The following is a 15375-nucleotide window of genomic DNA, read 5'->3' as shown; positions in this document are numbered from 1 at the left end:
GAGCTAGTGAACAGAAGCAGCAAACAGGATGTGAAAGAGTATAGAGAAGGAGCATGAGAGCCAGCTATACTTGATGTTCTTTAAACTTGGGCCAATATTCACCCCTCTTGGAAACCCCCCCCCAAAACAACCCCTCCCCCAATAAAAGCTTCAGGAGTAAAAATAATGCAGGTAGAAGCCCAGCAGGAGAGTTGGGCTATCTAGCTTATTGCACTGAACACAGCATGCATGATTACCTACCTTGTGGACAGGTGGCATATGAGTGCACTCAGTGCAAGCAGCTCATGGACCTCAGGGACGAAGTATGGGTTCTTGAGACCGGAGTGACTGAACTGGAGGAGCTAAGGGAAACAGAGAGGTACATAGACAAGACTTTCTGGGACACAGTAGAATGGTCCCATCCCCAGTCTGACAGCCTCTGTGCTGTTGAGGAGGATGAAAGTCTTTGGGAAGGAGAACATCAAGCTGGAGTGGAGAAATATGATCACATAGTTGGCACCCTCCTACCAAATGATGCCATGGTATCTTCTCACACTGAGGATACCTCTCCAGGGGAGGGAACCCCAGTTATTAGTAATGGGAGATTTGATCATCAGAGATACAGATAGTTGGGTTAGTGATGACTGGGAAAACCAGATGGTAAATTGCCTTCTGGGTGCAAAAGTTGTAGATCTCTTGAGTAATTTAGGCAAACTTATGTGCAGTGCTGGGGAGGAGCTGATAGACGTGGTACATATAGGTATCAATGACATAGGGAAAGATATTTGAAGAGAGGGGTCCTGCAGGCTAAATATAAATCTAGGTAAGAAATTAAAGACCAGGACCTCCATGGTAGTATTCTCTGAAATGCTTCCAGTTCAACGCACAGGGCCAGTTAGACAGGCAGAATTGCAGAGTCTAACTGTAGGGAGGAGGGTTTTAGGTTAGGAACCAGGGAACCTTTTGGGAAAGGAGGAGCCTATACAGGAAGGATGGGCTCCTCCTAAACCAAAATAGAGCCAGATTGCTGGCATGTAAAATTAAAAAGATCACAGAAGAATTTTTAAACTAAGGGCTGGGGGAAAGCCAACCGGTGTGGAGGAGCACACAGTTTGAACAGAGACATCCCTTAGGGAGGATCTATTAATGAGGATTTTCTATATCCTAGAAAAGAGGAAAGGATAGAAGTTGATCAAGTACAGGTAGGAACTGAAAAGAAACCGTCAAATGAAAAAAAAAGTCCCATGCAGTTATATCACATGAAGGCAGACAAATAAATATTGACAAATTTTATAAGTGCTTGTATACAAACGCTAGAAGTCTAAATACTAACTTGAATAATAACTTGAGTGCTTGATAGTAAATGATATTAATATAATGGGCATCACAGAAACTTGGTGGAATGATGATAATCAGTGGGACACAGTAATACCATGGTACAAAATACATAGCAATCAGAGTAGGTCATGCTGGTGGGGGAGTGGCATTATATGTGAAATCAAGCATAAAGTCAAATACTGGAAAAATTTTCAAAGAATCAAACTGTACCACAGGATAGAAATTCCACACTTAAATAATAAGAAGATAGCAGTAGGAATAAACTACCAACCATTTGGCCAGGATGGCGATGGTGATTGTGGAATGCTCAGGGAAATTAGAGAGGCTATAAAAATAGAAAACTCAATAATAATGGCATAGGTGCCGACTCTTTGGGTGCTCTGGCGTTGGAGCACCCACGGGGAAAAATTAGTGGGTGCTCTACACCCACCGGCAGCCAAGCTCCCCTCACCCTCCGCCCCACCTCCTCCCTTCTCCTGAGCGCACCCTGCTCCTCCGCCTACCTCCCAGCGTTTCCTACCCGGCCACCACCAAACAGCTGTTTGGCAGTGTTAGCACACTCTGAGAGGGCGGGGAGGAGTGGGAATGTGGCGCACCCAGGGGAGGAGGCAGGGAAAAGGCAGGGCTGGGGCGGGGATTTGGGGAAGGAGTTGGAATATTGGCAGGGAGGGGGCGGAGACTTTGACAAAGGGGTTGGAATGGGGGCAGGGAAGGGTGGGAAGAGGCGGAATGGGGGTGGAGACGGGGGGGGGTTGAACACCCACGGGAAAGAGGGGAAGTCGATGGCTATGATAATGGGGGATTTCAACTATCTACATATTGACTGGGTACATGTCACCTGAGGATGAGATGCAGAAATACAATTTCTAGATATCATTAATGATTACTTCTTGGAGCAACTAGTCCTGGAACCTACAAGGGGAGAGGCAATTCTCTATTTAGTTCTAAGTGGAGCACAGGATGTGGTATAAGAGGAGAATATAGCTGAGCCGTTCACTAATGGCAACCATAAATGTAGTTAAATTTAACATCCTTGATGGGGTGTGAATACCAAAGACCACCACCACACTAGCATTTAACTTCAGAAAGGGGAACTACACAAAAATGAGGAAGCCAGTTAAATGTAAAACAACAACACTGAAATGCCTGCAAGCTGCATGGAAACTATTTAAAACACATCATAATAGAGGCTCAAATATAATGTGTGCCCCAAATTAAAAAAAAAAAAAATAACAAGAGGACAAAAACAAAAACAAACAAACAAACAAAAAAAGTCACCATAGCTAAACACAGAATAAAGGAGGTGATTAAAACCAAAAAGGCATTCTTTAAAAATTGGAAGTCAAATCCTACTGTAGAAAATAGAAAGGAGCATAAACTCTGGCAAGTCAAGTGTAAAAGTATAATTAGGCAGGGAAAAAAAAGAATGTGAAGAGTAACTAGCAAAAGACACAAACTAACAGCAAAAAATTTAAGGATACCAGAAGCAGGAAGCCTGCCAATAATTAGTGGGGCCACTATCCGACCAAGATGCTAAAGGAGTGCTCGAGGAAGATAAGGCCATTGTGGAGAAGCTAAACAAATTCTTTGCATCTGTTTTCACTGCAGAGAATGTGAGGGAGATTCCCACCCCGAGCCATTCTTTTTCTAGGCAAAACAGCTAAGAAACTGTACCAGACTGAGGTGTCAATAGAGGTGGTTTTGGAACAAATTAATAAATTAAACTGTAATAAGTCACCAGGACCAGATAGTGTGCACTCAAGAATTCTGAAGGAACTGAAATATAAAGTTGCATAAATATGGTGTGTAGCATATAGCTTAAATCAGCTTCTGTACCAGATGACTGGAGGTTAGCTAATGTGATGCCAATTTTTTTTTAACAAAGGCTCCAGAGACAATCCTGGCAATTACAAGCCACTAAACCAAACTTCAGTACCAGGCAAATTGATTGAAATATAGTAAAGAAGAGAATGATCAGACACATAGATGAACACAATATGTTGGAGTTTAGTCAACACAGCTATTGTAAAGGGAAATCATGTCTCACCAAACCATTAGAGTTCTTTGAGGGGGGGGGGGTCAGCAAATATGTGGGCAAGGGTGATCCAGTGGATATAGTGTACTTGGACTTTCAGAAAGCCTTTGAAAAGGTCCCTCACCAAAGACTCTACGCAAAAGAAGCTGTCATGGGATAAGAGGAAAGGTCCCCTCATGGATGAGCAACTGGTTAAAAGACAGGTAACAAAGGGTAGGAATAAATGGTCAGTTTTCAGAATGGAGAGAGGTAAATAGCAGCTTCCCCTAAGGATCGGTACTGGGATCAGTGCTGTTCAACATATTCATAAATGATCTGGAAATAGGGTTAAACAGTCAGGTGCCAAAATTTGCAGACAATACAAAATTACTCAAGATTGCAGTCTAATTTGGACTTAACTAAGAGTTTCAAAGGGATCTAGCAAAACTAGGTGACTGGGCAACACAATGGCAGATGAAATTTAATGTTGATAAATGCAAAGCAACGCACACTGGAAAATAATCTCAATTATACACAGGGCCGGCTCTAGGTTTTTTGCTGCCCCAAGCAAAAAAAATTTTGGCTGCCCCTCCCCCTCAGCCCGGGGCTCTCTCTCTCCCCCCACCCCCCACCTGCACCCTCCTGCAGCCCCAGCCCTGGGTCACTGGTAACTCACTCCCAGGGTAGGTCATTCAGCAGGAATTTTGGATGTGCACAGAACACAGACAGGATTGGTTCCCATATGGTTACAGAACTGCAATAAAGTAGAACAACTTTCAGCTTGTGTGATTGAAGGATATCTGGATGCATATTATAAGACTGTCCTACATAAATGAGGAAAAGTTTAAGTGCCTTTATTCTTTTGTTCCATTCTTTGTCTCTATGGGGAATTTGCCAATGCTATATCACTGTCTTCCTTTTAGACAAATAAAACTAAAAGCAATGGCTGTTGAAAATAGCAATTCCAGTCCTAATAACCACTGGGAAGCATTTCTTGCTCAATTTATTCTACTTTTTCTACAGCAAGTTACAGTGGTTCAGTATATTTGATTTGGGAGAAATGAAGTATCAGCTGCCCAAATTGAGCTTGAGCACTCCTGAATTTTGAGGGTGTTCAAATCTGGAAGGGAGGTGCTAGATTCCCTTTCTGAATATTAGCTAAATCTGGGGGGAAAAAAAAGTCAATTTCTGCTTCCATGGCTCAGAAGTGTAAATCCTCCTATGTGCCTGGTACTGTATCTAAAGCTGCCCAGGTCCTAGTAGAGCCTCCCATCCCTTACTTTTCATTTTAAATTCAAGTGGGATCCATGTACCTCCCTTGCTAGGCTTCAGATAGAGAGGTGCACTGTCCATTTAGTCCACCCAATTCTTTCTTTAGGGGAGAGCCCAGGGCTGGGGCGGCAGGAGGTGGGGGGGGGGGCAGAGCTGGGGCAGCAGGGGGTGCAGGTGTGTGTGGGGGAGAAGAGCCCAAGGCTGGGATGGCAGGAGATGTGGGTGGGGGGAGACCCCAGGGCTGGGGCAGCAGGGGGGTGCAGGTGAGGGCCAGAGCTGGGGCAGCAGGGTGTGTGGGGGGGGGGGTTGGGAAGAGTCCAGGGCAGGGGCAACACAGGGGTGCAGGGGGAGCCCAGGGCTGGGGTGGGGCGGGGGTGGCAAAAAACCTAGAGCTGGCTCTGTCCCTACCATTCACAGCAAGCCGCAGCATGAGGTTTCAGTTCCACACTCCTTCCCCCTCCCTTTCCTGTTAATTGCGGCCGAGGGAATGCTGGGAAATGTAGTTCTTTCCCTGCTCCAGGGCTGGCTCTAGGCAGGGAGCTAACCAAGGAACTACAGCTCCCAGGGCCCCCTGTTGATTCTCAGCTCCCATGCTGGATTCTTGCGCCCCTGCAAATTTGCAGTCCCAAGCAACTGCTTGCTTTGCTGGTGCCTAGAGCTGGCCCTGATTATACATACAAAATGATGTGGTCTAAGTTAGCTGTTACCACTCAACAAAGAGATTGTGGTGTCATTGTGGTAGTTCTTTGAAAACATCTGCTCAATGTGCAGCGGCAGTCAAAAAAACTAACAATGTTAGGAACCATTAGGAAAGGGAAATATAAGAAGACAGAAAATATCATAATGCCCCTATATAAATCCAATGCTCACACTTTGAATACTGTGTGCAATTCTGGTCGCCGCATCTCAAAAAAGTTATATTAGAAATGGAAAAGATACAGAGGAGGGCAACAAAAATGATTAAGGGTATAGAACAGCTTCCATATGAGGAGAGATTAAAAAGACTGGGCCCGTTCATCGAAAAGAGATGACTAAGAAATGATATGGCAGAGATCTGTAAAGTCATGAATGGTGTGAAGAAAGTGTTATTTAACCTCTTCACATAACATGAGAACCAGGTGTCACCAAATTAAATGAATAGGCAGCAGGTTTAAAACAAATAAAAGGAAGTACTTCTTCACACAATGCAGTCAACCCATGGAACTCATTGCCAGGGGATGTTGTGAAGACCAAAAATATAACTGGATTAAAAAAAGAATTAGATAAGCTAATAGTGGTTAAGTCCATCAATGGCCATTATCCAAGATGGTCAGGGATGCAACCTCATACTCTGGGTGTCTCTATGTCTCTGACTGCCAGATGCTGGGACTGGACAACAAGGGAATTATTGCATGATCCATCACCTGTTTTTTCATTCCCTCTGAAGCATCTGGCATTGATCACTGTCAGAAGGCAGGATACTGAGCTAGATGGACCATTGGTCTAACCCAGTATGGCCATTCTTAGGTTCTAAAAAGCACCCAAAGTATCTCATGATGTTTAGGCCAATCTCATGATTTTGGGTACTGTCTCATGATTTTTGAATGCTTGGGGTTGGCAGTATTGGTGCCATAGTAAAAGTAAAGAAAAGACACAGAGCTGATACAAAACTAAAACTTTGTTTTGTATTAGAAAGAAGGAAGGAGAACAGTTCCCTGTGGTTCAGTCTGAAAAACAACTAATTCAACCAAGATGATTAATTATACACGTTAAAAGATAGACAGATTTGGGATGCCACATTACCACCACCCACCCCAAAAGAGACATATCTGAAACTGGTGTATGTGGGATGTTCAGGCGTCTTTGGAGGAGCACTTTAAGCCATCCAGCATGCTGATATACATAAGTTATAATTAGTACATCAATGAAAGAGCATAGTGTGGGCTCCTTCCCCAGGTCTCATCTGAAACAGTCTTGAGGAAGGACACTTACCTTCCTATAGTTTTTGGCCATCTGGTAGTCATCCCCTGTCTTCACAAGCAGCTCCACTGGAACTAGGTAGAGAGGCAGGATGGGGAAAACTGGCTGGACACCATAGAAGGAACCAGTGGCCTGTCCCTCTGGCAGAGATGAGCCCATACTACATCTCCTAATATAGGATGCTAGAAGGGAGGGAGGGAAAAAAAAAAAAAAAAAAAAAAAGAGATAGTAAGGTAATATACAGAACACTGAAAAGTACATATAAGGTGAGAACAAATGACACGACAGACCAAAGGAACCACAGAGTAATAGGCATGATCTCCCCAAACACTATCACCCTCATGCCATGCCCAGAGGCAAGACATATAGAATCATAGGACTGGAAGGGACCTTGAGAGGTCATCTAGTCTAGTTTCTTGCCTCATGGCAGGACTAAGTATTATTGATCATTCCTGACAGGTGTTTGTCTAACTTGCCCTTAAAAATCTCCAATAATGGAGATTCCACAACCTCCCTAGGCAATTTGTTCCAATGCTCAACTACTCTGAACAGTTAGGAAGTTTGTCCTAATGTCCAACTTAAATGTCCCTTGCTGCAATTTAAGCCCATTACTTCTTGTCTTATCCTCAGACGATAAGAACAACAATTTTTCTCCGTCCTTGTTATAACAATCTTTTACATACTTGAAAACTGTTATGTCCCCTCTCAGTCTTCTCTTTTCCAAACTAAACAAACCCATTTTTTTTTTTCAATCTTCCCTCATAGCCTGGACCGCCCCGGGGGTGGGGGCACAAGTGGGGCAATTTGCCCTGGGCCCCGCAGGGGCCCCCATGAGAGTTTTTCAGGGCCCCTGGAGCGGGGTCCTTCACTCACTCTGGGGGTCCCGGAAAACTCTTGCGGGGCCTGGGGGGTCCTTCTGCCCTGGGACCCACCGCCAAAGTGCCCCAAAGACCCATGGCGGGAGGACCTTCTGCCCCAGGACCCGCCGCCAAAGTGCCTGGTCTTTGGCAGCAATTCGGCAGCAAGGGCCCCCTGCCACCGAAGACCCCAGGCCCCCTGAATCCTCTGGGCAGCCCTGGTCATAGGTCATGTTTTCTAGACCTTTAATCATTTTTGTTGCTCTTCTCTGGACTTTCTCCAATTTGTCCACATCCTTCCTGAAATGTAGCTCCCGGAACTGGACACAATATTCCAGTTGAGGCCTAATCAGCATGGAGTAAAGCGAAAGAATTACTTCTCGTGTCTTGCTTACAACACTTCTGCTAATACGTCCCAGAATGATGTTTGCTTTTTTTGCAACAGTGTTACACTGTTGACACATAAGCAATATATCTAACAGCATTGGCAATTGCCATGTAGAACTGGACCATTTGAGATCCAGGAGAGATCAAACATACAAATAGGAACTGGTATATTCTACAGACCTGTGGAAATGTGCAACTAAACCAGGGAGCAGAGCAAGGTAGGAAAATAAGCCAAAGATTTACCCCATTTCCTGAGACTGGGGTGCTGGATACTAGGAAAGACAACATAGAAGTGGGATGGTGTGGAGAACGGGGAGTAGCAGAAGATGTGAGAAAATTAACATAAACAAGGTGCAGGTTGCTATTTGTGTTACTGTAGCACCTAGGAACCCCAGTCATGGACCAGGACCCCATTGTGCTCGGCTCTGTACAAACACAGGACAAAGACAGTCCAAGCTCTCGAGAGTTTACAATCAAAGGCCTGGTCTACACTACGACTTTAATTCGGATTTAGCAGCCTTAATTCGAATTAACCCTGCACCCGTCCAAGACAACCCTGCACCCGTAGAAGACAAGAGACACTAGATAGATATAGATATGCAGATGAGGGAGCACAAGGAAACAACAGAGCAATGTTGATCAAGTATGACAGGCAGTGGGCTCAGCATAACAATGGCCTAGCCATTGTCAAATTTTTTGTAGGCATCGCACCAAAGGAGAGTTTTAAGTAGGGATTTGAAGGTGATAATGAGTTCGTTTTGTGGATATTTACAGGGAGATCCTCCGAAGTATCAGGGGTGTCTTAGAAGAAAGTAGAAAGGTGCTTGTTTGAAAGTTTAACAAATGGGTAATGGAGACTGGCATCATGAACTGATCGGAGGCAGGAGTTGACATCTCAGTAGTCAATAAGAGATGATAAATAGCATGGAGAAGGACTGTTGTGGGTCTTGAAAGTGAAGATAAGCTACTTACATTTAATGCAATAGAGAAGAGAAGAGGGAGCCAGTGGAAGGATTTGAAGAGAAGAGTGACATGGTCAAAGAGATGAGCTAGAGAATGATCTTTGCAGAATGGACATGAGCATTCATCAAGGCCAGAGATCAAGATACAAGACTATGAAAACTTGGATGAGAGTTTTAGCTGTGTGAATAGATAGGAAAGGAAATATTTTTGAGATGTTTTGCAAAAAGAATTGGCAAGATTTAGAAATAGCCTGGATGTAAGGACCTAGAGAGAGGTCCAAGTCAAAGATGATGCCCAGGTTACAGGCCTGAGTGACAGGCAGGATGATGATGATATTGTCCAGAGTGATCGAGAAAAGCAGTGGAAGGAAGGCTTTGGGGGGAAAGATTTAAGAGCTCTATTTTAGCTATGCTGAGCTTGAGCTGATCGCTAGATAGCCATAAGGAGATATCAGAGAGGCAGGCTAAGTTTTTAGTTTTGACCAAGAGACAGGTTACTCTCATTGCCAGGGCAGCAAATCTCAAATGAGGTAAGACCTGACATATCAGTTGGCTAACTGACATATCAAATAGTAGTTATCAAGAGGGAATCATTATTGAATGTGGTGTTTCTAGGGGGGTTCTGCAGGGATCATTACTAAGCCTAATGCTATTCAACATTTTTATCAATGATCTGGAAGTAAATCTAAACTCATGGTGTATAAAATTTGTGGCTGTCACAAAGATTGGCAGCGTGGTAAATAATGATGAGGCCAGAGCAGTCTCAGAGTAATGTGGATCACTTGTTAATCTGGGACCATATAAATAAAATGCATTTTTGTACACCCAAGTACAGCATCATACATTTAAGAACAAAGAATGCAGGTCATACCAACAGAATGGGGGACTGTACCCTGGAAAACAGTATCTCTTAGACTACAATACCAGTGACTGTACATGTCTCCATGTGCATTGTTGTGCCATAGCGCTCTCTCTCTCTCACACACACGCACACACACACACACCCTAAGTCCCTGAAGCATGAGTCTGGAGGCGAGTACAAGACGAGGAATCTAGCATGCCTGAGGGCATGGGTATGCACGTGCCTCCATTGTAGCATGGACCTGTACCCATGGTACAATGTAGTGTGTGGACGGGGCAAGATCCAGATCCCAAGTTTCAGTATTCCTCCAGACCCATTCCTACAATGCAGTGAACCCTTTTCTGCTTGACCCTTACCACATCTATATAAAAGCCTTGTGACTCTGTTACCAGTGGTAGTAGCAAACTGGGCTGACCACTTCAGAACAGTTTTCTGCTGCACTCTTTTGATGAGTACAGGTGAACATAGATCATATTCTGATTGCAGCTGCATTGTCTGCCAAGCATACCTGGGCGTGGATCACAATGTGCGGTTAAACTACACCATCCTCTAGGACTTCTCCCAGAGCAGCAGGAACATTCACCTGAGCTGGGAGATTTCAAGGAGGCTGGAGGAAGCAGGAATTTACAGCAGCCCCTGGTAGGCAAAAGATGTAATTGCAGTGCCTCCCCAACAGAATCTATTATTCTGGGGATGGGCGGGGGGAGAGAATCTGCAGGGGACATGAATTCTGCACTTGCGCAGTTGCACTAAATTCTCCCAGTAGTACAACATGCATCTTGGCCTTTAGCAGTATGATCATGTTTTTTCCCCACAGTGCATGTGATTCTTTTATTAAAAAGTGGTGAGGGGGCAAAGGGGAGGGCATGGGCCCCTGATTCCAGCACAGGAGAGCTCATTCAGACCCTGCTTACACATTACTACAGGTATCTTACTATTATTAACCTCTGCTCCTTCCTAGGGGACTGCAGAAGTCTGAGACTGAAGGAGAGTGTAACAGTCACATTCCTGAACTGCTAAAAGGTATCAATATTGAGGCCTTTGGCAACACAGCTATGTTGCATGGAAGAATTTGTTAGCTTCCCTCAAAGGAAATAAAAATGTAATGCTATCCTTGCCTTTGAATTGGCAGGAATTTCCACTGCCAAATGAAAACCATTTCTGCAAGGAGGGCAGGAGCAGCACCCCAGAGACAGATGATGAAGGACCATGGAGGTCCTGCGCAGTGGCATGGACAGGAGAAATCAGGAGCAGTTTGAGTTCCTCAAGGCTTGGGAGTATGAGACTCTTCGGCAGGAGAAGGCACGGATGAACCAGTTCCCAAAGCAGGATGCATGCCTCAAGGAATGGAATCAAGCCCTGATGTAGTCACTCATTCAGCTGGTAGCCAAACGAATTTGGGGCCCCACCAGCCAGGGCCACTGTGCCTCTCTGGGAACTGGTGCCATCTCCTTCTCCTCCTGCTACTTCTCCTTTAGCTACTCCCCAGGGCTCTGTGGAGGTGGAGGACACAACCTCCTGAGTGACAGGGAGGATCCTTCAGGACTCCTGGCACAACACCCTCTACCAGCACCTGAAACCCCTTACAGGGGAACCCCCCTGAGCACGCAGGAGGGGAACAATAAGCCTGTGGCACTCCCTGAAACCCAGCTTGTGTCTGCCTCTTTAACTCCAGACAGGAGATGTCCCCGCCGGGACAATTTTCCACTACCATTTGCAGGAGTATGGGGAGGGGGAGGGAAAGGACAAGGAGACAGGTTCACGCACATAATGTGTGCGCATTGCTCAGGGAGCCTGGCCCATTGTTTTTGGATTTGCAGTTCTGTCAAGATTTCCCCCCCCACCCCTTAATGTTCCATGTGTCACTTGTAACATTACTGTTCCCTTGACTTGTGTGTAGGCCCTCCTTTCTAGTATGATCAATGGGCTATTTTCTCCAGATTTGGCATCGGGCCCAAAAATACAGAGCACATGACTGACTTCCATAAGTCACTGCAGCCCTAACACTGCAAAGAATTCCCTCTCTCTCCCATGCCCACTCCCTGGGCCCTAAATATCATAATTTTAAAAAGCCCACCGACGGAATATGAAAAGTAAAGTGTGATCAGAATGCTGGATACTTTCACTAGCAGCAGAATTAAACATATAGGAAAAGTTTACATACATCTCTTTGTGGCTTGGTTAATATATTAATTTAGTATACAGAAAAAGGAAACAATTAAATTAACAGTAAAGACATGAGACACCAAACAGTGCTTAAATGGCCCCTCCCTCCCCCAAACTCCAACAAACCTTGACCACTTTAAACATTGGGCGTAGTCAGGTATAACAGCTGATAAATGCTATAGGCAAGGCTATCAGTGAATGGTGAAAAGAAATATTCTGAAGCCCCTCACAACCACTTACAGAACTGTTTTTAAAGTGGTTTACAACTAATTGACTGTTCTTGATAAGGAACTTCTTAACAGAGGTGTTGCCATAATTGTGCAATGTTTTGTATTATGTTAATAGAGCTGTGTCAGCACTCTCTGCACACAAACACATGGCTAAAGGTGTTAACCTTGAGGAGGTGCCCTCACACAATTGCCTATGGTCAATAGGTACAGAATGTTGGCTGTAGGAAATCAAAACCTACAAAAATTTATGTTGGCTCGCAACTCTATGCAAGTGTTCTCTAGTGCTTTAAAAGTGGCTCCTCAGGGTGAGATAGTGACTTCTGCCTCTGCTGAGGGCACTATTTCCCTCCCTGTTGTTTCAGGATGTGAGACTATATTGCATCCTGGATTTCACTTGCCCAACAGGAACCAGGACTAGTGTTCACATGGATGGAATCCAGTTGTTAGTATAAGCTTTGCAAACTAGTTCTGTCCTGTCACTGTGCAGGTGTGGCAGAAGCACCCTAAAAGTGTGTGTGTGGGAGGGACCATAGGCGCCTGAATGATGGCCATGACTCTGGAGGCCCTGCCCCACTCCTCCTTCCTGAGCCCCTACCCCACCCCTTCTTCATGAGCCACCACTCGCTTCTCTCCACACCTCCCCCTGTTGCTCACCCTTATGACCAGTAAAGGGGGGGGGGGAGCACATGGCCCTTCTGGCACCTCTGGTCCTGTGCCTACTCCATACTGAACTATTTCCCTTTCCCTTCACATATGTCTTGAGGGGTACAGCATGTCATGATTATGCAAAGGGTGTTGGCCACAATGGCATCCAGACATTGTCAATGAGCTTTCAGCTGCCCAAATGCACACTCTATGACCATTCTGCAGTTACTCAGTCTGTAACCAAATTCCCTTTTTGTTGGATCACTGATGTTGGGGTTTTGTTACATTAGCCAAGTTAGAAGTGGGTATATGGGGTTCTCCAAATTAACTGCTGGTACAGAAATACCTTAGAGAATCATGTGGTTTCTGGGGAATTAAGTCTCTTCTTCCCTTCTCAAGTACAGTTCCACTCTCTTGAGAACCCTAGCATCATAAACCTTTCCTGTTTGTCCAGCATTGGTGTTCACAAACCTACCTGTCACCATTCCACACTGACCCAGCTTAGCCCCTTGCAAGCAGGCACAGTGTTACAGACAAGCCCTTACCCTGACCAAGGGGAAAATCAAGTATCAATAAGTCCAAACAGCCAGATAAGTGCTAAAGAGGCCCTTGTTGTGGAGGGTCTAATTTATTAGCAAAAAAGCCAATGCAGAACATAAACAAAACTTTCACCCCAACATCCCAGTGGGGTGACCAGGTCATTCTTAGTCCATGTTCCTCACCTGAGTCACATTCACCTCTACCCATGCTCTTCCTCCCTGGTTCCAGCCTTTACCCATGGTGTTAGGTCTCTTGCCCCTACTAGAGTAATGTTCTTCTCTGGAATCTGGGTTCCAGGGAGGTCTATCCACTGCAACTTTTCTCCAGGGACAGCAGGCGATCCTTGCCAGGCTGGGCTTGGAAGCATGAATGGTAAAGCCTTCTGTCTCAGAGGCTCTCCTCTCCAGGAGCTACTCTTACAGGCTCCCCAGCCTAACAGGTTCCCCAGAGAGTTTACCTTCTAGGTATTCAGCCCTCTGGCTCAGGTTCCTCTTGAGAGCTCCTCTCTATGGGAGCCTCTTGTCTCCCTCTGGAGTTGCTCTAAATGAGCTTGGCTAACCACTATTAGATCCAGGTGCTTATTTACTAATCAGCCACCAGGGCAGTCAATTATCCTACAACAAGAGTATAGACTACTTGTGTGCTCCAGAACTAGCTGTTCCGAGAAACATTCATTGCTTCTCCAAACTGGGTCCCAACATGACATTTGAACACAAGGGATGAATTTGGCTCTTTGGTAACTTCAGGGATTGACATGGATGTTCCCTATGGATTTTAACAGGCCTCCATTATTGTTTCACTATTTATACTATTCACTTAAGTCATGTAAATATGTAAATATTAGAAAATTGCTAGTAAATGAGGTTACATGGATCATGAAAATAAAAGCTTATTAGAATGTTAAATCATTCTCAGAAATAAAACTTTTCCAAAATGTTACAACACATATGATTTCTGTTTACAGAACTTTGAATCACTTATTTATATTGCTTTGGACTGTTGCAGCTACATCTGAAAAATGCCTAACTTTCCATGAGTGATTAACTTTTTCTTATAGTATAGTTGCTTATTTGATAGGGTTATTCCATGCCTTTATGCAAATACACATCCACAATGTCTCATCTTTGAACTTTGAGTAGAACTTTTAGAAGCACTCAGTGTTGGCCTAAATTTGCTGCCATTACAATTTACACACTCAAAATGCTGTAAAACATTAGCTATTTATGCCTCAAAACAGCCTGTGAGGTTGGTAGGTAATTATCACTATTTTAAAGATAGTAAAAGCTACTGGGGAAACTGAGGAAGAGATAGGTTATTTGACTTGCTCAAGGTCACACAGCAAGTCAGGGCATGTCTACACCGACAAAGTTACAGCGCCGGCAGTTACAGCACCTCTCAGAGAGTGCCGAAGGAACACTGCTGTTGTGTTCACACTGACAGCTGCCTGCGCAATAGCGTGTTCACACTTGTGGCGCTATTCGGAGCGGTGGACTCGGGGCAGCTATCCCACAGAGCACCTCTTTCTCTTTTGCTGCTGCTAAGACTTGTGGGAAGGCAGAAGGGGTCATGGGGCATCCTGGGTCCTGTCCCAATACCCCATGATGCATTGCTTCATATCCCAGCAATCCCTGTGCTTCCGTCCGCATTTGGCGCCATCTTTCAACGGTTTGTGTACTGCGTGTCCTACCCTGCCTCTTTCTGGCTGCAAAAATGGATCCCGAGCTGTTGATAAGAATGCTGTTTGCACTGACCAACATGTCACGAGTGGCAGTGGAGTTATTCCTTAAACTACAAAGGCAAGAGGAGTGCGACATTGATCTTGCCACGCGTAGTAGCTATGACACGAGATTTCTTGTGGCATTCATGGAGGTGCTAACCATTGTGGAACACCACTTTTGGGCTTGGGAAACAAGCACTGAGTGGTGGGATCACATCGTGATGCACATCTGTGGGGACAAGCAGTGGTTGCAGAACTTTCGCATGAGAAAAGCCACATTCATGGAACTGTGTGATGAACTCGCACTAGCCCACGTAGCCACCGAGTACATTAATCGCAAGGGGTATTTCTCAATGTTTCTCCAGGCACTTGTGGATCACTGTGGGTGTTTCACAGCCATTAACGCAGGCTGGTCCGGAAAGATGCATGACACATGCATCTTTAGAA

This window comes from Trachemys scripta, chromosome 4, assembly GCF_013100865.1.
Source record: "Trachemys scripta elegans isolate TJP31775 chromosome 4, CAS_Tse_1.0, whole genome shotgun sequence".
NCBI lineage: Eukaryota > Metazoa > Chordata > Testudines > Emydidae > Trachemys > Trachemys scripta.
Note: the sequence above shows the minus strand (reverse complement) of the source record.